Source organism: Cupressus sempervirens, chromosome 2 (assembly GCF_028749045.1).
Source record: "Cupressus sempervirens isolate cs-2001-9-10 chromosome 2, ASM2874904v1, whole genome shotgun sequence".
Classification (NCBI taxonomy): Eukaryota; Viridiplantae; Streptophyta; class Pinopsida; order Cupressales; family Cupressaceae; genus Cupressus; species Cupressus sempervirens.
In genome coordinates this window covers 31,064,777-31,089,356 of record NC_143119.1, presented here as the reverse complement: position 1 = coordinate 31,089,356, position 24,580 = coordinate 31,064,777, and the positions used below count along the sequence as shown (strand labels likewise).

The window sequence follows — 24,580 nt, the reverse complement described above, 5'->3', positions numbered from 1 at the left end:
TTTTGAACGCACTAATCTTCAAGCTAAGTATGAGAACAACTTTAATGAACAATGTATCTCTAAAGTTTAATAATGCCCATAATGATAACTTCAATAAACTCAGTTTAATAAATGTAGATAATTAAGATACTTAGGAAGATTGGAACCAAGAAAGCAAGGGAAACACAAATGATTCCGAGGCAAGGGCCCTCTCTACCTAGATGGATGTGACAAGTCTTGCCAAAAATAGGATTGGGTTGAAGGTGAAACGTGGGTTGATGCTCTCCTGATCGTGGCTTGTCCGAATCCTTCCACAATTCCTGTAATAATCCTTCTAAGAGATAGGCCCCTCCCATTCCCCATTCATACGTGGCCAAGAATTGTAAAAGAGCTCTATGATCACAATTTGGGCATTTCAATGGAGGACAGAATCTATCTACTCTATACAATCTGGCAATATGCTCTGTACCACATCAATATCCTCGTGGTGCAGCCCTGTTTTATCTTCAATTGTCCAAGAGGTAACCGATGAATGGACCCTACTGCTAAAGTTGGTTTTTGGAAATGTTTATTTGTGCTCGTTAAATATCTGAATGGTTTAATGGCGAGTCATCCCTACAGTTTTAAAATAATGGTGTCATATCAACGGGTTTTACTTCAGTTATTTTTTGGTTTAACTGCTCATCAGGACAGTGCGGGCACAATTAAAGCTATCTCAGTTTTGACCTATCTCCTCAAACGACAGGCGGGCACATTAAAAACTGTCTTTTCCCGACAATGAACTGTACCATTACCGGCAGGCTTTCTCGTATCGGGGAAGGAATTTGAAAAAACTATTAAACGTCACCGATTTCGAGTGAAAATGATTAAAGTCACAGGTAGCGTGCAAATCCAGAAAGAATAAACACGGCCAAGAAGAATGCGATTAGTTAATCAATTCATGATAGCTTTGTCTATGCTTTGGCATGCTCAATCTTGCAGAATATCAAGCAGGAAAGAAGACCCAGGAAGCAGCCGAAGGCAGGCAAGCATAAACTATGCATTTCTAATCTTCTTTGAAAAATCATTGCCTTTAGTTGTAGAATTTTTTGGTGGAGTGTTGTGTCACGAGAGAATCGGTGAAGTCAGGAGATAAGAATGAGAATAATCCGTTATTAGCAATGAAGTTGATTAGGACTAAAATGCTTCTGTAATAACGTCAAACTAGAGGGCTGCAGGGAGGTCGGCAGAGGGTCCTATCCGCATTCAATGTTTATATTTGTTTTGACTTCATCTTGCAAGATAACTAGGATGATTGCTTTACCTATAGGCTATATCTATTGGTAGCTGGTGCTTCATATATACACTTTTGAGGCTGTAAATCTGCGGAAGGCTTGTTGAATAAGATCTTATCCCACTCAACCCATGGTTTCCTCTGTTCAGTGCCTTCAGAGATTCTTGTTATGACTCTTCATGGCGGAGTTTTTGATTTTTATGTTTATTTGTAAGGCTCAAACTCTAGTTTTATCATAACCCTATCTGAGACCCTCAAGACCAAATCATGCGCTTCATCTACATATTGCAGGCTTGGGTTCCTTAGCAAGACCCTGGATAGATCGTTTACTGGAACCTCAGGTCCAATGTTTTTATAGCCCTGTTCTCCGTAGGGAGTCAAAGTCTTAGCACCGCAAATCACCAAACAAAGTGTCTTGTAATTTACTCGCTTCGTGAGGTCTTGAAGGTTCTGTTTCAAGCTCCGGATTGAGGGTTCTATTCAGTCAAGGGCCTATCACCAGCGCCAATCTCAAAGCAAAGGTTCTTTTAAGGCTTTTTGTTATTCAGCAACTCTTGAAAAGCTGTGCGATACAACGCAAAATTCAATGGGTCAATCCACTTCTTCTCTATCTCATCCACCAATCTGCCATTATCTGGAGCATCCCAAGGTGGAACCCTTACATGACATACCGGAGGATCAAATTGCATATTTACCAGATGAATGCCTGGCTTTAATTTTCCAAAAACTCACCAGTGATGAAAGGAATCAGTGCTCCTTAGTTTGCAAACATTGGCACACGATCGAGTCAAAATGCAGGCAACGCCTTGTTCTCCTGGCCAGATCGGAACTTTTCTTTTATCTTCCAAACCTTGTCCTTAGATTTGAACATGTGACCGTTGTGGCGCTGAAATGCTCCAGGAAATTGCCCAGTCTGGACAATAAGGCCCTCTTTTTCATTGGGAAAAGTCTCACGCAACTCAAGAAAATTAAACTGAAAGGATGCATTCAGATTACAGATGAGGGCATTGAATCTTTTTCACTTGCTTGTGGTCCTCTGAAGAAATTTTCATGTGGGTCCTGTGGATTTGGAGCAAGGGGCTTGAATGCAATACTTGAGAATTGCAGTGAGCTTGAAGATCTTACCGTTAAACGACTGAGAAGGATAGATGGTCAACTAGAAAGAATTGGACCAGGTCAAGGCAAGCTAAAGAGATTGTGCCTTAAAGATCTTCATAATGGGCAGCTGTTTGCGCCATTGTTATCTGGATCCAAGCATCTAAGGACACTTATCTTGTCACGGAATTCTGGATATTGGGATCACATGATGGAGAACATGACTGGAAATTTACAGGAATTGACAGAACTGCAAATTGAAAATATGCAGCTAGGAGACAAGGGATTGGTGGCTGTTTCAAGGTGCTCGAAGCTGGAAGTATTTTATTTGAGCAAGGTTTCTGATTGTACTGATGTGGGAATTTCTATAGTTGCAAATGGATGCAGGAAACTAAGAAAGGTGCACCTTGACAGCTGCAAGTTTAGAAGAATTGCAGATGATGGTTTGCTTTCCATTGCAAGTAAATGCCCTGAGTTGCAGGAGATTGTTTTGATGGGTATTGATACAACAATTGTGAGTTTAAATGCCTTGGCTTCCAATTGCCCGGTGCTGGAAAGAATGGCCCTGTGCAATAGCGACGCTGTTGGTGACTTGGAGATGTTTTGTATTGCAGCTAAATTCATAGCATTGAAGAAACTCTGCATAAAAAATTGCTCAATTTCAGATGACGGTCTCGAGGCCATTGCTAATGGGTGCCCTAATTTAGTAAAATTGAAGGTGAAAAGGTGCAAAGCAGTGACATCCAAAAGCATCTGTCGGCTTGAGACAAGTAGAACCTCTTTGATTGTATCAGTTGATAGCGGTTCACAGACAACAACAGAGGATGAGCAAGGCAGGCTTCTTCAGAATGGGAATGAAAGAGTCATTACGGCATCGACTCATGTGTTATGTGGAAGCAGAGCTCCATTTATGAAGACCAAATTGGGTATAGCAACTTCCAATTTTCTTAGAAGGTCTGTGTCTGCCAGCCAATCCCAGCTTTAAGTTTTGGAGTTTGATGGCGAAGAGGGTAAGCATTCTATAATTACTCAGTCCCTTTCGTGATTCTTTCATTCAAAGGAATCTATAGAATCAGTACTGCAGCAAATATCCAGGAATCTTTTTATATATTCTTCTCAGGCCTTTCTTTTTGTTTTGTTCTGAATAAATTCAGACTGGCACAAGAATTTAAGCCTGTAAATATTATAAGGATTTTTCTCTCCCATGGAACATACATGACCTTTTCTAATCAGGTACATAAATTTTAAGAGTAACATGATATCAGATTTGAATGCTGGATCCATGTAATGCGTATCTAAATTTGCCTTCATTGAATCATAATAATGTATATTTGGCTGCCACTTGACGTGATTAGTATGCCAGGAAGCAAATCGTCTGCTGCAAGTTTGCTTCATCTTGTTAATCCCTGCTAGGAAATGTGCTCTTTCAGGATAGATTCACATGCTTGGGTGGCAGGCACTTCAAGAGAATATACAGGATTCATTTAAGTTTTGACTAGTATGAGGGTTTTTTAAATGTGGCTCCATTGGAATTAACAAACTGTTTCAGGTGCATTGCCATGATTGATTCAAGTTCTATTCTTGATCTCCTCAGTTTAATTTATCATACGGTCTCTGTCTGTCTCTGCCCCAACTCCACACTCATTCTTTTTATGTGGTTAAGTAATGAAATGTTTCATGCGATTTTTCTTAGGAACTTGGTCACAGCTTACTATTCAATTACTGTGAAAGAGGTGAGTTGAATTGTTTACTTCCTTAAACTGTTGAAATGGTTTATATCTTACAACTCCGGCCTCTTGTTTGGCCATAGCTAAGAACTAAAATATATGCTTAGACCAATCATTCAGCATCGAAAATACAGGTTGGGGGTTATTATTCTATGTACAACAGAAATAAATACATCTGAAATTGAAGTTTCTTCTCTATGTGTAATATATAGAAAATTGAATTCCTTGTATATTGTGCATGTGTGTGCTCTGTCTATTCTTTGATTTTCTGGTGTCTCTCACCTTTTTAAGTTTTTGCATTTTCTGCTGCCTGGAAGTATTTCATGTACATTGTTTGTGAAAACAGTGTCATACTGCATTATTGAATTACGGGGAATCTTCTCAATTGCTTTGTTTCTTTTTGCTCAGAATAGGATTATATCCACTCTGTTTATGGTGCCTACCATCTCCAAACCTGACTCTCTACATTTCCCATGGAAACACTTTCAAATACAGTTTTTTGAGGGTGCATCAATTGTTTGGCAGAAAAACATGCGAGTCCTTGAACCATGTGGCAGTGGGCTAGTGTCCCTCGCGGGGTTGGGCACATGACTTGACTGTCTCCTGTGGTTCTATAAGACTATTGGTTGTATTGGGCATTGATAGGTCAATCCTTTGGTGCATTGACAACCCTAACCATTCTAACAAGTGGTATAAGAGTTTGGTCACAAGTTTGAATCCACACAGGCCACGGTGAGTGACGTTGGGAGGGGGATTGTTGATAGAGGGCCAGCGTCCCTCGTGGGGTTCGCAACATGGCTTAGTTGCCTCTTGTGGTTCTATAAGACTATTGGTTGTATTGGGTATTGACAGATCAATCTTTTGGTGCAATGACAACCCTAATCATTCTAACATTGAAAGCATTTGTCGTGGAATTGAGTTTTCTTTACTTAGGTAATAAAGAGGCTACATTCTCTTTATAAATTTCCGATGCTTCAGATTTGCATCTTTCTAATACATGGATATATTGCAGAAGATTTGGGATTTGTTCCATCAGATTTAATGACTATTCTCATGTCTTAAGCTGAGAGTACCCTTCCTAGGTATGAAATTAGGTTTATTATATAAATTCTGCACATTTTCTTCCTACCATCCAAGTTTTAATTTATTTGGTGCGAACTGCAAGCGATCAAGTTTTCTGCATTATTAAGAGATTCTGATTAGTATACAATGGCACTTTTTAATTCCTTTAACAAAAGCCTTTTTTCTTTATTATTAATAGATTCTGATTAGTATCCAATGGCATTTTTTAATTCCTTTAAAGATAGTCTATTTTCTTTATTATTAAGAGATTCTGATTAGCATGCAATGGTATTTTTTAATTCCTAGAAGTATCGTACGCATGATTATTGTTGGTACTTGTGCAAATGCATGTGTATCATAGTTGTATGGTGCTATTTGAAGTGCCTTTTTGTTTTACAAAATGACTGACAAAGGTATGTATTCCTTCAATATTGAATGGAATTTGCGTTAAGCTACGTTGTCCTACTGTAATCTCATTTCCTTAAGTTATACAGATTTCCTTCTGTAAAATTGCATGTGTACATTTGAGCCTATCATTGAGATAATCACCGGGCCATTGTTTTATGAGAAAACACCTAGCTCATAACTATTTCCAATGACGGGTATTCATTAGCTGAAGAAAATAATATATACAAATGTTATCGAGAAACTTGGTGGTCTATAGTTTTTGGTAAAAAAGTATGCCATGCTTATTTGTGGTGATGGTGCTCATCATCTAAAGGAAATAGTATGAGTTGGACTATCTTGGCTATCTTATGGACTATCTTGGCTGCCTTACTAGTATGTGATCCTACTTTCTTTGAATGGTGGATAGAATATACATCATGTGTAGACGGGCTCAATGTTTACACATGTCCATTTGGATGGTAACTATTGCAGGGATTAAGGTGCCTCAACTTTAGGAGTTCCAAGAGGATTTGATCTAATTCTTTTTAATTGGTCCTATGTTGTTGATTTAGCAAATTAATGTTATATTATAAGTTTGCAAAGTGCATACTGAATTGTGAGGCAATGAGAAGTTGGGTGTAATTAGCATAGAGGAGAAAGAGAGGTTGACACATGTTGTAGGGAGGGATGAATTAAGAAAATAACCTCTAAGGGTGCATTTGGCTTTTGGCATTAGCAAATGTTGCATTTTTTTTATATCTAGAATTTATCAAATGCTGGATTTGTTAATTGGAATTGGGTTTTGTTGAGGGGGCAAAATGAAAATGGAAATTTGATGGAATTCTAATTCCAATTCCACCTCTTGAGATGGAATTAGCAAATTCTCATTTCGGACTAAAATGGGAATTCAAAACTCATGTTCCAATTGCGGTTTGATTGATGCAGGAGCATCTTGGGTTTGCTGATGCTCAGTGGCTACTATGGAGTTCATGGGAGAAGGCTCGATAGTTTCTTTAGAGGGTGCTTGGATTGGTGCTTGGTTGAAGAAGAGGTGCGTGGTAGAGGTTACTCGGTCATCTCTTGGCAGTTCTTGGTTAAGAACTCAGTGGATGGATGGGCTTGGTGATCCTGGAGCTGCTTGGTTGTCGAAGGAGCTCGACATAGCTTGGGTGCACTTGGTCACGAAGGAGCTCGACGATGCTTGTGGGAACTCGACACACACTGGGAGCTCAGTGTAGTTTGGTTGTAGTGTTGCCTGAGTTGCTTGGTCATTGGAGGGACTCGGTTTGCAAAGGAGGAACTCGACAGGAGTGTCGCTTGAGTTGTTCGGTTATTGAAGGGACTTGGCCTGTGAAGGAGGAACTCGACATATACTGGGGAGCTTGGCTGGCTCAGTTGTTGTGTGCCACTTGATCAATTAAGGAGCTCGATTATGCTTAGTGGAGTTGCTATTGCTTGGTGGTGGTTTCTGACACTCGGTTTGGTCTAGGCTTTTGTGTTGCCCAAGTTCTTTGTGAGTTGACTTTTGGCATTTAATTTGGGTTGTATGTATTTAATTTGTGTTGCAACCGACTTGTGGCTTGCATGGGCATTTAATGGAAGGGTTTATTTTAATTTGTAATTGCTAGGACAACTTGTGGCTTAGTTGGGTATAAGGGGGTTTTGTGGAGTCTTAGGTCATTCATTCAAGGGAAGTGGATCCTAAGTTCAACATAGAATTGCTAAAGGGCGAGTTTTCCTGAGTCTGTGGACAAAGCGCCGAATGTGAGGCAATCTACAACAGGATTGTGGTGGAGTTGCGAATTTTGAGAAGGGCTATTAGCTAAGGCTTGGGAAACAAGGAGATTGCTTGATGGGCTTGCAAGCAAGAGTTGAGATCTTACTTGGAGGTTTGTACCATAGTGTGAATCTGGACTAGCTAGTGTTGGGATTGGATCTTGAGGGATCTTGCAGAACTGCTCTTGTAATTGCTATTATATTTGGCCCTAATTCGGAAGGCCTTACAATCGGGCACATTGCATGTAAACAGTTATTTTATGAATAAAGAGTTGCATTTGGTATTAAATTGTGTATCTTGTGTTGTGTTACTATTGTGTGGTTATTTGTAGGGATCCAAATTACCCTCAGTAGGGGAACCCTCAGATTCTCTTTGCATCATTGATTTATCCAAACTGAGAATTAAATTTTTTTAGAATTTGTTCATACCAATTCTGGTGCAATTCAAGCAAACAAACGGGCCCTAAGGAGCTCCTAAAAGTTCACTGCAAGTCTTTATAATGCACAATTTTGGAAATATTTTTAGTAGGATCAAATCTTTCTTGACTTAGATTTGAAAAAAAGAAAGTTTTATTTATGCAAGAGTTATGCAAAAAGGAGTTTTTAATGAGATGTTCACACACATTGAATGTGGACACATTTGAGAAGATGTTATTTTATGCATTGCAAGCTCTACAAAAATAAGCTATGCATTTTAGAAGATGTTATTTTATACATTGAAGCTCTACAAATACAAGCTAAGCCGCAAGGTTCGGTGAACTTCTAACATGAAGTTCTAAATTCAATGAATATTCAATGAAAAAGTTTTTTTGTTGTTGAAATTTGTGTGAAAAAACTTGTTGATTGTTATTATAAATTGTCATTGGAGAGTGTTTTTAATAAAGGTTTGGCTTTTTAAAAGTCAATTAAAGTGTCATTGACTTCCAAGTATAAAGCCATGGTATCATTTTGCAAATTTGAGGGCAAAATCTTCATCTATAAATCCAACAACATATTTCATCCGTACACTTTTTATCACCAATGCACCTTGCAATTCCATCACACGGCCCTGCAAAGTGTAACTCCAGCTTAGTGCTACACTATGCAAGCCATGACAAAATTTACTTTTGTGTTTTTTGGTTGTTTGTAGGTTTTTGCGTGGTCAGATAAAAAAGCTTGCAATTTGTGGATCAACTAAATAGCTATTTTCTAAGCCCTAGTTGCTTTGCAGTATTGGATGAGATTGTTGTAGTTTTGCATGCTTGCTTTGTGCATGGTGAGAGGTGTAATACCTTCTTTGTATGTGGATGCTAGAACATGATTAGTTGCTCAACAATTTCGTGGTGATACTTCATAGATTCCTCTATTATGGTGCTTGATAGATTACTTGTTTGGAAAATTGGATCTATGCTTGACTACATGTTTGTTCTCTTTGAGCTCTCATTTTGTATGTCATTGATGTGATAGTGGGTTTGCATGTTAGAATGATTGCATCTATATGTTATGCAATTCTTTTGGCTGATTGCCTATCTAGTTGCAGCCAGATAACTCAAACGTAGATTATCTATATCCATGAGATTTGATTTAGTATTGATGCAAATGTTTTAGTTGACCTTCTCTATGGTCACTTGAGAGGATAAATGATGACTAAGTACCTGGATAGCTGGGTATGGGGTCGGTATGGTGTATTTCTTTGGTTTGGAGATCTTGTTCTCACTTGGTGTGCTTGGAGAACTCATTATCATGGCTTAGTGGGAGCTTTAGCAGTGGCTTTGTATTCATCACATGGAGATGTATGATCTTCCTTAGTGATGCAGAAAGTGTTCTTCACCTTTTGGCTTTTACATGTACACTATTAGAGGATGTGTAACATCTTAAAGCTATGGAGGACTCTCATAGTCTACAGTTGATGTGTTGGTGGTGCTTGATAGGAGCTAATGTTGGTTGAAAGTTGAGAGTATGTCTAGACTTTGGTTATGATATGTTATGTTCTTGATTGCGCATTAGAGTCTTGGCATGATACATTGCTCTTGAGACCATGGTATGTTTGTTTGGAGCGTGCAATCTCCTCCGTGGGGATGGTTAGATTACAATGTCACGATGGGTTCCAAATTTAGTTGATTGGAACTTTCGTAGTGGTTGAGTGAGCTCTCTTTGTACTGTAAGTGTGTAAGATGCTTTTCAAGTTCAACATAAATTGATCTTTTTCTAGTACTCATGGATACATAGAGATTATGCTAAGGCTGGAGTTTGCTTGAGATGAGAGACATGTTGTTGAGATGGTTACTCTTGATGAGATTTCAGTAGGAAGTTTAAGGAGCCTACACCTCGGTTGGACGTGAGCTTAACAAAGACCTATAAGGAGATTGCTCTTGTATAACTCATGATGATTTGCATATCTTGGAAGAGCATTCTCATTCCCCACTCTTGGTCCACTCAACAATTTATCACTTGAGATGTATTGCCCATTATTTCTCTCTAGTGCTTTATGCTTTTATTTCATATTCATGGATTTTGAGCTATGATCAAATGGTTATGGATGATTATATAGACAGATATATAGCTTGGTTATCTCATTAGCTATGCTTTCTTTTATTATGATCACAGGAGATGTTAGTGAGTCAATTTCTTGAAATGGGAAATGGATTGAGCTTCTTTGAGAGACATACATCCATATGGATGCATGATATAATATGTCATGTTTGGTCTCTTGAGGTTGAACAGGGTTGGATGTTGTTGTGGCTTTTCTGTTGGGGTCTTGAATGGGATCATACTTGGCACAATTGGTATTTAGAGCTGTTTGTAGAAGAATGTGTTACATGTTTATGGTTTGCGGTTTCTCTCTTTTGTCTAGTGATCTTGTGTGTTTGGGTTCACTTGACAATGAATGTGAGATTCTTTGCAGAGTTGTAGTGATGACTAGCTTCTGGTCATGTGTTATCACTTTTGGGGTGAGGACATGGAGATTCCTAATCTCTTTCTTTTGCTAGATGTGGAGAATATGATAGAGCTGCAAAGACTGGTTAAGAGAGATGTTTTGTGCAACAATATTGAGGATCTGCATATCCTACATGGTCCTTGCTACTATATGGTTACACTTTCAATGTGTGGTGATTGGTAGATTTAGTATTTGACAATACATGTGGAGTAAAAGTTTGTATACGTGTTTTCTCTTCATTCACTTGTTTGCACATGGAGCTTGAAGTTGGAGCTTATAGGTTGGTTATGATGGTGGCATGAGTTTGTTGATGTTGTGGTTGAATGGATTAGCTTTTACACATGCTATTTTCAATCATCTGAGTTTATCAATTGGATGGGAACAACCACTTTGATTGTTGTTCAGGCTAGTATTTTATCTTATTTTTTGGAGGATTACTTCACAATTGTGGGCTTTGAAGTTGATGTTGTTGATGCTCAAGTATATCTGGTAACATAGTGGAGTGTTGACATCGTCTTTTAGCCTTTGATGTCACTAGGGTCTTATGCTTGTGCTCGTTGGGTTGGCACGTCTTCACCTTGACTTGTTTCCTTTCTTCCATAGGTGGCATGTTGGAGTAAGATAGGGATTGTTGCCTAAGATGGTGGACATCTTGGATGTTGTGGCAAGTATTTCAATGAATTAGGAGATCATATTTTGGGATCTATGTGATTTCGTAGATGATAGTCATGATTTGTTGTTTATCAGGTGGCTTATAGCAATGTAAACATTGGTGTTTATAGTGATTCCTATAAGCTCTTCATCTCCTAATAGAAGAGCATGTTTTGGGATCTATGCAGTTTCATAGATGGTAGTCATGATGTCTTTGACAATACATGATGGTCCTTTCTACTATATGGTTACACTTTCAATGTGTGGTGATTAGTAGATTCAATATTTGACAATACATGTGGAGGAAAATTTTGTATACGTGTTTTCTCTTACATTCACTTGTTTGCACATGGAGCTTGAAGTTGGAGCTTATAGGTTGGTTATGTTGGTGGCATGAGTTTGTTGATGTTGTGGTTGAATGGATTAGCTTTTACACATGCTATTTTCAATCATCTGAGTTTATCAGTTGGATGGGAACAACCACTTTGATTGTTGTTCAGGCTAGTATTTTATCTTATTTTTTGGAGGATTACTTAACAATTGTGGGCTTTGAAGTTGATGTTGTTGATGCCCAAGTATAGCTGGTAACAGAGTGGAATGTTGACATCGTCTTGTAGCCTTTGATGTCACTAGGGTCTTATGCTTGTGCTCGTTGGGTTGGCACATCTTCACCTTGACTTGTTTCCTTTCTTCCATAGGTGACATGTTGGAGTAAGATAGGGATTGTTGCCTAAGATGGTGGACATCTTGGATGTTGTGGCAAGTATTTCAATGAATTAGGAGATCATATTTTGGGATCTATGGGATTTCATAGATGATATTCATGATTTGTTGTTTATCAGGTGGTTTATAGCAATGTAAACATTGGTGTTTATAGTGACTACTATAAGCTCTTCATCTCCCAATAGAAGAGCATGTTTTGGGATCTATGCGGTTTCATAGATGGTAGTCATGATGTCTTTGACAATACATGATGGTCCTTGCTACTATATGGTTACACTTTCAATGTGTGGTGATTAGTAGATTCAGTATTTGGCAATACATGTGGAGTAAAGTTTGTATACGTGTTTTCTCTTCATTCACTTGTTTGCACATGGAGCTTGAAGTTGGAGCTTATAGTTGGTTATGTTGGTGGCATGAGTTTGTTGATGTTGTGGTTGAATGGATTAGCTTTTACACGTGCTATTTTCAATCATTTGAGTTTATTAGTTGGATGGGAACAACCACTTTGATTGTTGTTCAGGCTAGTATTTTATCTTATTTTTTGGAGGATTACTTCACAATTGTGGGCTTTGAAGTTGATGTTGTTGATGCTCAAGTATAGCTGGTAACACAATGGAGTGTTGACATCGTCTTGTAGCCTTTGATGTCACTAGGGTCTTATGCTTGTGTTCGTTGGGTTGGCACGTCTTCACCTTGACTTGTTTCCTTTCTTCCATAGTTGGAGTAAGATAGGGATTGTTGCCTAAGATGGTGGACATCTTGGATGTTGTGGCAAGTATTTCAATAAATTAGGAGATCATATTTTTGGATCTATGCGATTTCATAGATGATAGTCATGATTTGTTGTTTATCAGGTGGCTTATAGCAATGTAAACATTGGTGTTTATAGTGACTCCTATAAGCTCTTCATCTACCAATAGAAGAGCATGTTTTGGGATCTATGCGGTTTCATAGATGGTAGTCATGATGTCTTTTTTTATCAGGTGGCTCATAGTAATGTAAACATTGGTGTTTATAGTGACTCCTATAAGCTCTTCATCAAGTGGGAGATGGTTAAAATTAAGGTGCCCTAAACTTAGGAGTCCCAATAGGATTTAATTTAATTATTTTAAAGTGGTCCTAGGTTGCTGATTTAGTGAATTAATGTTGTGAGTTTCCAAAGCTAGCCCAATGGGAAGTTGGATGCAATTAGCATTGGGGAGAAAGAGTGGTTGTGACATTTGTTGCCATTGATGTTCTAAGAAAATAATTGTTGAGGAGTTCCTAAATGTTCCCTCCAAAAGACAAGTGGCTGCATAGTTTTGCTTCCTTATGCAGGAATTCGGAATGTTTTCAGCTGGACTAAATCTTCCACGTGGATAGACTCAGATATTTTAAAAATAAAGAGTTTTCTTTATGCAAGAGTAATGCAAAAACAAGTTTCTAATTACATTCTCTAGATACATTGAATGTGGATGTGTTTGAGAAGATGCTATATTTTGCATTCTAAGCTCTATAAATACAAGTGTTGCTAGAGGAGCTGTTTAAGAGAAAAGTTTATTTCACAGGGGTTGTGTTGCTGAATTTTCTCTTCGATGGAGCAGGATGCAAATCTCCATGTTAAGGTTTGGAGCCGGAAGATTGTATTGTAACTGTATTTTGTTGCTAAATAATACAATTGTGCTTTAGTTTTGCAGTGTGGAGTTTTTTCCCTGAAAGGATTTTTCCAATGTAAATTCTGTGTTCTATTTGCTGTATTGTTCTTTCTGTTTATTGATATCGTATTGTTGAATCTTTATTGTATGCATGCTGCTGAAACTGTTTGATCTGGCAAGATCTAGACTAACAATTCCCCATGTAAATTCTGTGTTCTATCTTCTCTCTTGTTCTGTCTATTTATTGATTCCATCTTGTTGAATCTTTATGTATGCATGCTACTGAAACTTTTTGATCTGACAGGATCTAGAATTACAATTCCCCATGTAAATTCTGTGTTCTCTGTTCTGTCTTGTTATTTCTGTTTATTGATTCTGTATTGTTGAATCTTTATGTATGTGTGCTGCTGAAACTGTTTATATGTGTTGCCGATTTGGTTTCAGGGACAGATTTGGGCTCAAAAATCCGATTCCTGTATTCGTCAAGTTTTTCCTCATTATTATTCATAAGGATTCGTGAATATATATATTAAAAAAAAATGAGAAATATACATGATTCTAAAACTAAATCATTTCATACTTTGAATCTATGATGCTTGTCCATTCATCAATGCTAGATGTCAAAGATTAACTTTATGATTCATCAATCAAAAGAAAATCATCATATCAAATTCACACAACTACTTAAACTTATAGTTAGGGTTCAATAATGTTTGAAACACGATTCAATAATCATTGAAGTGTTCTCAATCATCAAATGGATTTTCTAGAAAATGTGGATCATTGGGGTCTTTAGCGGCTGCAAGTAATTCATCCTCCTCATCATTGGAACCACAACCGGTTCCACTAGCAGTAGGTGGTGTTGTGTTATCCTTCTCATCTATATCAAGCTGTGTGGCTTTAGCAAGATCCTTAATTGTCACATCCAAGTCAATAGACTTAGGTGCCACCTCCCAAAGCTCCTGTGCCCCCTTCTTGTAATTTGGATCCTTATGTGGTAGAAGGTGCAAGTTTTTTGGCACAAACACCAAGTCTTCTGCTTTTCTGGAGCTCAATCTGTTATGCTTCATTGAGTGGATAAAAGAGTGTGTACTCCATTTCCGCTCAGCAGTAGAAGAGCTAGCAATTCTAAGAGAAAACAAACAAAATTAAGTGTTAAATTATATACTGCAAGTGGCCAAAAAATATAAAAAATACAAAAAATTATAAATTAAAAACTTCCTTGTGATAGGGTCTTTATTGCAAGAGGATGGAGGTACACTTAATCTTGCCCATAGAGGTACCACCATGTAAAACCATCCATTTTGCTTTGATCATTCACAATAATAGGATTTGCATCTTTTCCTGAGATGAAAATAACCTAGACTCTCTCCTAACATTTGCCCCCACCTTTGGATCGCTGAAGATACTACTGAATGCTCTCTTATGCCCACTAGCAACCTCGACATCTCTATAAGGTGCCACTCTATCCGGAATAGCAAGTATCTCTAGGCTATAATATGCGGGGGAGAGAGCATAAGCTAGGAGATGCAAATGAATAGTCTTCTTGTTCCAATGGTGAAGAACAATTGCTTCCACGTTTTTAGATTAGGTGTTTGTAGGGTCATTATCTCTCCTTTGAATGATCTAGGATATGAATAACAAATGGTGTTCATGTAAGTTATCTTGATGTAAGTTATGTAAATTAAGATTTTTTAACTATAGCTATGTCTTAATAATAATAAACTTGGATAGAGGATTGTATTATAATTTACCACTTTGACTTTCTCCAACAATGTTCATGGCATCAAAGATGCTCCCCGAGCATGGTTGAGCTGCGTCAGCAAACCTAAGCATAGACATGATAGGATCGGTGAGTTTTGATATGTATTTCACTCGAGTCCACAAATTATCATCTAATAACATTGCCTTGACCCTTTGGGCCCTTGTTGTATTGGATTGTTTCCAAATGCCCCGTTGGTTGCTAATCACCATTTGTGACAATGCTTTGTTCTCCCACACAAGTCGTCCAATGACAATTGTGTGCGATGCAAAGTGGCTATGAGCCACCCAAAAACATGTTAATAGTTAGCAACACATTTAATTATGCACAACATGACATAAATTGGTATTTCATAAATGAAATTAAATAAATTAAAATTTAAAATTTACCTTCAATAACTCAAATTTGGAGAAAGTTCTGAAAATTGCTTGTGATGTATGTTTGGTTTGTCTCAAAACATTTGAAATCTTCTCACCTTCCTCTATTTGCTTTACCCAATCTAATTGGGTGCCAATGGCTTGTATCACCAAATTGAGGGAATGGACGGTGCACAGTGTCCAAAAGATGTGATCATATCTAGCCTATACTAATGCACCCGCAGCCCTGTGAACTTTTGCTTTGTTCGTAACAACTTGGACAACATTATCATTGCCCTTTATGGAAGCAATGAGAATGCAAGCAATAAATTCAAGATCTTTTACTTGCCCCTCTCTATCAACCTCCTTAAAAAACATTGATCCGTTGGGGGACAAAACAATAACATTTATCAAAGAACAATTTTTGCAATCTTTCCCTCCATCTAATAAGACAATAGATGCACTTGTTTGAACCCAAGAATCTCTTATGGGTTTGAGTTAGGTCTACATTTTTTCTCTCATTGTGAAATAAGGTGGTGTATACCTTTTCATATTAGAACTATGGTAACTAGAGGGTGCACTATTTATTGCTACCATTGACTCCTCCAATAAGGTGATCTAACTAAGTTGAATGAAACACCATTTGCAAAGAGGCGACGTCCAACTTTTTCATCAGTTACATGGTGCAAGGGCACCTAGGTAGGGCTCATGATAGACCTAGGGCTCCTTGGTTATTTTCGCTTGTAGTGGTGCTAGCTATACCACTATGATAATAATGTGACTAACCTAGTCCTAAGTTGAGGTATGTTAAGGTTAGGAAGCCTTATGAGGCCTTAGTTGCTCATAGTTGCATGATTAGGTCAAATAGGGCATTTTTGTGTTCTGGAGGGTAGAATGGCCATATGTGTGTTTTAAGGTCCTTTTTACATGTTTTAAGTCAATTTAAGGCTTTTGGTAAAGTTGGGTAACCTTTGGAACAAGTTTGAGGGCCAAACTCCAAAAGATGTAAAAATTGCTCAAAAATTGTTGCATTTGAGCAACTTTGTAGTTGGGGCTTGGTAACTGTCTGAAACAGTTAGGATTGAACTTGGGATGTGTATTTAAGGCCACCCTCGACCTTTTGAAAGGGTTGGAAGTTTAGCAATTTGGTCTGTACGGACTGAACAAGGAGGAATTTGTTATAGTTTTATGCTTTTAGAGTATTTTGGCACTTTCATGGATTGAACTTGGGTTTTCAGTGTTTGGAAGTGTTAGAGGAGTGCAATTTAAGATTCTGTAGGGCATTAGTTTGTGATTTTGTAGGTTCTTAGTTGTTGGATAAATTGTTTTGTTTCTTGTGTGCTTGCTGTTCGGAATCAGGCCACTGAGAAAAATGGAGTCATAGCTCCTCTTCCCATTGTGGAACTTGCACGGGTCTTTGGGATTAGGAAGATGAATACTTGTACATATTGTATAGTGAAGGAGGGGCCTTGGAAAGCAAGGGAAGTGTTTTTGTGGTGATGCCCTAGGCGAGCCAGAGATGCATGGCTAGGGATCACAGTTGAACGCAGAGGTGTTAGGTGGGATTGAATGCTTGGAATGCTTTAATCAAAGCTTGGAATGTGATAGAGGGATGTGTGTTGAAGCCCCAATTGAAGTGGGAGGCATTGGTGGAGGTTTTATGGAGGGTAAAGTTCAATTCTTATCAGACTTGTATAATTTCTTTGCAAAGCCTGATTTTTAGGCACTATTGTAAGCCGTACTGTACAGATGTTTTGACAGCCTGAGACCTCAAGAATCCTTTAGTACTTTCAAAAGGGCGTTTGAATCCATGATTGGTTTACCCCCTTATTAAGGACTTTTTCAAGTTAATCCAATTTTTCATCAAATGGAGAGCTAATTACTTGTAGCCTTTTTGCAAGCAATTTTGTGCAATTTTATGTGTTTCTTGGAACTCGATTAGGGTTTCAGTTCTAATTGTAGTAGTAAGTCTTGGAGAATATCCTAGTGCCTTCTGAGATGCTCAAACCTTCACTTGTGGTGTTAGTTATGAGGTTGGGCTGATTGTGGAATTAATGAAGAGGAAGTAATAAGGTCAAAGCAAGCTTAGGAAGTAGTAAAGGAATACTTGTTCTACCTAGTTGGTGCGCACTAGTTGAATGGACTAGGACCTCATAGATAGGATCCTAAGGAGAGTAGGGTATCTGGCAACCCTAATAGGTCAAAAGAAAGACCTAAGGAGACCCTAGAAGGAACTAGGGTGGGAGCAAAACTAGTTAATACACCAACCCATCTCTCAACTCTTTCTAAAAAGCCTTATCTAACGGGCCTCTCTTGTGGGTGTTGTGTTGTGATTCTTGTACATCATCATCATCCTCCCTAGAAGGCACAGGCAAGAAAGGACATCTAGAGGCTTGGTGAGTGGGTAGTGTTATTGATTTTTTTCCCTCTAGAAGAACTTGGTTTCCTATTTTATTAGCATTTTCTCGTCCTTTTTAAAATGCTGCTATTTGCCTAGGTGGGAACCCTTTCTTATCAGGCCTGTCGCTCATATTAATCCCTCTACCCCTAAGGCCCAAGAAATGAAGTTTGACCCTAGAGTAGGAGCTTCTATATTGTGCTTGACAAAAATCCATTTTCAAATGGATCTCCAACCTCCACTACAATGTGTAATTCTTGTAGTATGTCTCCATAAAGGAGACCCTTTATCAATTTTAAATTGTTGAGATCCCTCCCCACCCACTGAGCTTTGACTACTCATCGTTGTACTTGCAATTTATAACAAAAAAAAAAAACTTAAAAACTTCTACAAAACATGGAGTAAATTTGAAACTTTAGAGAAACTTGAAATAATGAAGAAAAAACTAAAAAACAGTTCAAATGCATACCTTCAACACTCAAATCTGCCTTAAGGAATAAAATTATCACTTCACAATCAATCTCCTTGACTTAATTCACTTCACTTCAAACTTGCAAGAATGAGAGAGCAGATGAGTGTAAAATGAGTTTGACAACAACTAAAAGGGGTCGTTTTAGGGTTTGATGGGAAAAAACAATAAACAAATAATTTTTTTTTCTTTTTTGGCATGCAGGGTCTGCATTGGATTTGCGCAGGGTCCACGTTTGACCCTGTGGGTCGGAGCAGATTCGTGGATCTTGCGAATCTGCTCAGACCTGCAGGGTCAAATGGGGACCATGGGCAGATCCAACGTGGGCCGGTCCACGAATCTGGAGAAATATTTAATAAACTATGCCTGATTCAGTCATACAGAATATTTGTCAACGGTCTGTGAAGGAACAATAAGTACTTGATTTTGACACTGATTTCAAATTGCTTTTCTGGGATGCTCAGCTTTCCTTCAACTGTGTGGCCCTCTCGCTAGCATTTGTTTTATTAGTGTGTAAAGCTTCTCGAAATGATTGTGCAGAATTTTACCATCAAATGTGTTATTTGCACTCCATTATTCATCATCTGGATGAAGAGACCAAATGATAAGAAGGTTGCATATAAGCCACATTAAACACACACGATGCTGGATGGGGACTGGTGTGGCTGAATGGGCTCCATATTAACTAAAGGAAAGAGTTGATAATCAATTAGAGAGAGTGTGCTGTAGCCTGTACTAAAGTATGATGCATTTGTTAAGCTTGATTGGGTTGGGTAGTTAGGTAGTGAGGGAATGTGTCGGTTGGCTTTCCCAACCAACCGACCCTTTTATAAAGACTTTGGAAAATTGATAATGGAATCTTGATGTTTTTGGTATGAATAAAGTAAACCATTTCCTTGCCATTCTAGTATTATGGTAATTATGCACATGCTATGTTATTGTTCTGTATATATGTCTTTATTATTCTGTAAGTTTAAGTAGTATTTCCATTCTACATTTTGGCGCCGTTGCCCTGGAACGAACTCGTGTCACCCATGTGACAGGTGGGAATACTCATCACTATACACTACAATGACAGGAAAAAGAAAGAAGAGGTAAAAGAATAGAGGAATGTTTAAAAATAATATGACAATGAAGGAAGAAATTGTATATTATTAGAAATATAATAAACCTATGTTAGATTGTCCTGTAGTATTGCCCTCTGTACCAGTTCTAGTCTCAGTTGGGCTCTATCTTGGGGTTTGTCTGGGATTCAGCCCAGGGACCCCAGGTTGGGGGCAGTCCTTGGGTAAATCAAAATGAAATTTCATTTATTATTAATTGTTTTGGTGCATTGATGCTAAGTTTTCATTTTTTTACTATGTTTTGTTAATATTTACTGTATTTTAATTGTTCTCTGTTACTCCATGATTCTGTGCACAGTTGAAGGTGAAACATTCCTTTCGTTTCTTTCTGTACATTTATTTGGAAATGTGCAGACACTGCATTTCAAGTCACCAATGTGTCATTTCTCTAATCTCATCTTTACTCTGCATTCCTACTTTCAAATTAATGCCAATCTGCTTCATTTCAAACTAAAAAAGATGTACAATATGTCACATCTTTCTAATTCTTGCATTTCATTGTCAATTGATTGAGGGTGTGTGATCAGTTAGGAAAAGAATGAGAGACATAATGGATAATTATATCATGAATAACTTTTAAAACTGAACCCTACAGGTCACTTATAGTTGTATTGAATATTACTAGATATATACATATAACACTTGTAAATATAGATATGCATGAATGTATATCTAGATTCTATATGTATTTATTTAATTTTACTATATGAGTGTTATGACAGGCAGCCAGAGAAACCTCTGCAGAAAAACGAATGCTATATTGGCATACCTGAACCCTGAACAATACCTGTCTCGATAACTTATGTCCCTCCCTGTACCAAGAATGACAAAAAATGGTGCAAAGAGAGACTGAAATCTGTAGAGGAACAAACCTGAGCCATGGAAATAAATTGAAATCATCCTAGGTTGCTATAATGGCAAATTAGTGAGTTAAAGATTAGTTGCTAAGAGATGCAGATCCCATTCCCTGACCTTCTTAAATTAAGAGGGTGTTTGTCCCTTGATTTTCTCAAGTCCTCTTCAACTAAGAATTATGTGGTCTTGAGGTAGATTTGGTGTTTGGGCTTTTAGTCAGATGAATGTTACTCAAGAGCCAATTTCCTAATTTATTCAAACCTAATGTTTGCACCGCACTCGTTGATCTTGGTACCAATGGCATTGCCTGTTTCCCTTATAGATGAAGGATCACAAGAGCATTCAAGCTTATAGACATCTGATCATGATACTTATAGGATTTCTAACCTTCATATGTGGTTTAAACAAGGACACTGTGCCTTTTTTCTTCAAGATGTTCATTATTCAATTTATTATGTTCTTTCAATAAAATTAAAGGTAGTTTCAGTGTAAATGTATTTAATTCTGGTAGACATATTTTTATATAAGTTTGATTTGTATCAATCTGAAAGATGGTCACTATACATAGGAGGAAATGCCAGTTTGTATATTTGTTTAAGATATTGCACATGGCTGGCCATTGGATGATAGTTTGACCACGTTCAAATAATAGTTTTTGGCCCAAGCAAAATGCATTAGTTAAATGATTGATTACCTTGTTGTTGGTTATTAGTGACTTTTAAGTGATATCACATGCTTGTTTATAATGATATTGTGCAAAGCGAAGCCCAGGTCAAATTTCTTACACATCAATCAATAAGCATATGGTTGATTGTGGTCTTCGATTTTTATTTGAAAATATGTTTTACTGAGCATAGTTGCATCATCAATTTTATTTCGTCTCTTAAAGGCTTTATTTATGCTGTATGGAATGGATATGAGGAGGAGCATTGTATTCTTCATTTCAAAAGCATATGGAGTGGAAATTTTGTTGTCGCTTAAAGACTTTAGGTAGGATTTAAATGCTTAGTTTATAAGTCAAACTCATTGATCCACATGTTCCGAACATCTGCAATGCGGGCTATTTATCTTTGTGGAGATCGGTTCATGTAAATAAAAATAATGAATTTGACTAAAAAAGACTATGCAGTTTAATCTTAATGAAAACATCAGGGAATGGATATGAGAAGAGGAGCATTCTGTTCTTAATTTCACGAGTATACGAGAGTGGAAGTTTTGTTGTTGCTTAAAGACTTCAGTTAAGATTCAAATGCTTAGTTTATAAGTCAAACTCATTGACCCACATGTTCTGAACATCTGCTAAGCGGGCTATTTATCTTTGTGGAGATGGGTTCATGTAAATAAAAATAATGAATTTGACTAAAAAACAACTATGCTGTATAATCTTAATGAAAACATCATAGCTGAGGAATGTTGTTATGAAATAAAAAGTGCTATAAAAGAACAATTTTTTTTGTTGATGGAGTTGGAGGCCAAGAAAAAGTGACTAACATTGAAGAATATTTGTGATTAACTGCTACTCTAGAAGGAAATTCTAGAGCGATGATCCTCAATATTGATTGCTAAAAATGTGATGATTAGGTTGTTAAGCATTTTGCATGATGTGTGAATAGGACTTACTGAATTCTAGGGATCATATACTATATCAGTGCTGTTTGTTTCATTAACTGGTGCTCTTCATTGGAACTGTTAACAGTGCTATGATGCTCTTGTAAATGTAAGCTGAACATTGTAGTGAAATATGATGCTTAAAAAAATAAATCTCATTTCTCATTTATTAGATTATTTAGCAGAAATGGTCAACCAACTAGATTTTGGCTTTGCAAAACACCAAATTTACTAATTTTTATATGGGAATAGTTTGCTTTGTGAGAAAATCTCTAGTTTTCAATTGTGAGCAAAAACTCTTCCATGTGGGAAAAAATGATCATTTCTCTGTAGTTATAAATCTGATAGCCAACTAGGGTTGTTTCTTTTCGCACCAGTTGCACAATTTATTATCAATGATTTTGATGTTTGACAAGAATTCATTTAGCAATTGACGGGGCAGATTATTAACTCCAATATATTCTTGGTTTCTAATTATTTTCAGATAGCGTAGAGGGCCGAGTATGTATCCACATAAAATTTGCTCTTCTCAAAGTTCGATGTGGATATAGCAATTTAGTTGTCAAGTTGATGCCACATCAGCATGCATTCATAGTTGTGCATAGTTGTGAATGTGTTCAAATTAGTTCAGAAAAGATGCAAGACCAACAGGTGTACATTAAAACATGATGCCACATCAGCATGCATAGTTGTGAATGTGTTCAAAATAGTTCAGAAAAGATGTAAGACCAATAGGTGTATATTAAAACATGATGCCACATCAGCATGCATAGTTGTGAATGTGTTCAAAATAGTTCAGAAAAGATGTAAGACCAATAGGTGTACATTAAGTCATGACATCACATTATTGGTTATTTTTTAAGTTTACAAAAATCATTTTGAAATAATTGTTATTACATTTTCAGTGCACCACTAGTGGTTGCTTTTTTTGGTTTAGAAAAATTATTTTGAAATAATTGTTGATACATTTTCAGTACACCACTATAAGGCTCTTTTTATTCACCTACAATAAGATATATTAGTACACATATCACCTGTCAATCCCATTCCCCACTCTGATTATTCACCACCATCAATGCTTCATTATCCTAATTACTTAATGTTGCAGAAACCGTTTTAAGTGCTGGAATTTATGATGGCTGTTATTTCATATATAGATTTGAGTGGAGCTCCACATCAAAAACAATCACGATATCTGAAGCCTTTAAAACCTTAATAGCATTTTGTGAAATTAAGTGGGTATAAGATGCTGTAACAATCTTTGCCTTCTTTTGAAATCCATTCTAGACAGCAACCTTCATTCATGCACTCATTTATACGGTGTTCAACAACTATGGGAGATGTAATATGAGACCAATGGGCATATTCATGTTTACTTAGGGCTCGTTTGGCGAGCAGAATAGGAATACGTATTTTGGAATACGTATTTTGGAATAGAAAATGGGGCTACGTATTCTTGTTCTCTGTTTGGTTCAGCCAATATTTGATGGGATTTCGCAGACCCCAAAATTTATGTTTTCTAAAAAAAAAAAAAGTGGAATAGGAATACATAGTCCAATAACACTTATTTGGGTGGAATTGCAAAACCTCTTTTTTGGAGCAAAATTGGAATATGTATTTCTATTTTATTTCGTATTTCAATTTTGTTTTGGTGCATCCAAACAAGGAATTCAAAATTTTTGGAATACGTATTCCCATTCCGTTTGCCAAATGGGCCTTTAAGAAATATTCGGAAAATATTGTAATCTCAATTGATGGTAGGTAGAGAAGAGAGTGGCACTCGGGTGTTTTATCTTTGGCTTATATTCACATATTCAACTATTAGCATTTTACATTTGAGTGAAGCTGAAAATACCCGATTCACCTTTTTTTTATACACTTTTCCTATAATGGGGACATGTATAGGCAGACAATGTTTGTGAAATAGTTTATTCTGATTAACAATAAAATAATTAACAAATACGGTGAGCAAGGCGCATTAACAATAAAGACATTCATGTAGAAAGGGAGCAATAGCACAAGAAAGAATAAACAATCAATATGCCAATATCAATACAATGTAAACAACGAAAGAGTCTTTGATATAAAATAGTGGAGGCTCTATTTTTATTAGAGAAAACACAGATATTTGTTTTGAACACTTGAGGAGACAGATTTTATTCATAGCTGATCAAAAAAATTACAAAATAGAAGTTTATTTAATAGTCTACAATCATTGTGGACTTCAAATCTAATTCCTAAGAAAACTAAAACAAAACCAATCCAAATTGACTCATGCACAACATAACATATGCAAGGACAACATGATTTATTGCAAAAGAATAAACTATGGTAGATCAAACTACTAAACACTACTATCCTAGGAAAGTAAACTATGCATCAATTATTAGTTAAAACTAATAATCAAGTATTAATATAAGGTTGGAAATTACGCATGATGACTTCTTATTTAAAAGCACTTCTAAACTAGAACAAGGGTGGTGGAACTGAAGTGGTTTGAACGGTGATTGTGGAGTGAATCTCTGCATCAATCTTCATACTCCTCCTTGATGTTGAGAGGACTCACAATCTGATCTCTAAGTGTGAAAAACTAATCTTTTGCAATTGCCTTTGTGAAGATGTTTGTGATTTGCTCCTTTGTGTTGATGTACTTCAACTCAACCGCTCTATTTTGTACCAAATCTCTGATGAAATGTTGTTTCAAATCAAAGTGTTATGGTCTTGTTATGATGAATCAGATTCTTGGCCAATTTAATGGCACTTATATTGTCACAAAAGATCACA

The 24,580-nt window shown here is 37.0% G+C and overlaps 1 pseudogene across 2 annotated transcripts; it reads left to right on the top strand.

Moving 5' to 3' along the window:
- The first annotated feature begins 765 nt into the window (after positions 1-765).
- On the top strand, positions 766-22,705 carry LOC149570928 (putative F-box/LRR-repeat protein 8 pseudogene; annotated as a pseudogene). Of its 2 annotated transcripts, none has more exons than XR_016359735.1 (2): positions 766-3,357; positions 6,469-7,588. The product of XR_016359735.1 is annotated as a putative F-box/LRR-repeat protein 8 pseudogene, transcript variant X2 (transcript). The 2 variants fall into 2 exon arrangements; XR_016359734.1 differs by lacking the exon at positions 6,469-7,588 and adding an exon at positions 22,281-22,705 and having other exon boundaries at positions 767-3,357.
- The last annotated feature ends 1,875 nt before the right edge of the window (positions 22,706-24,580 follow it).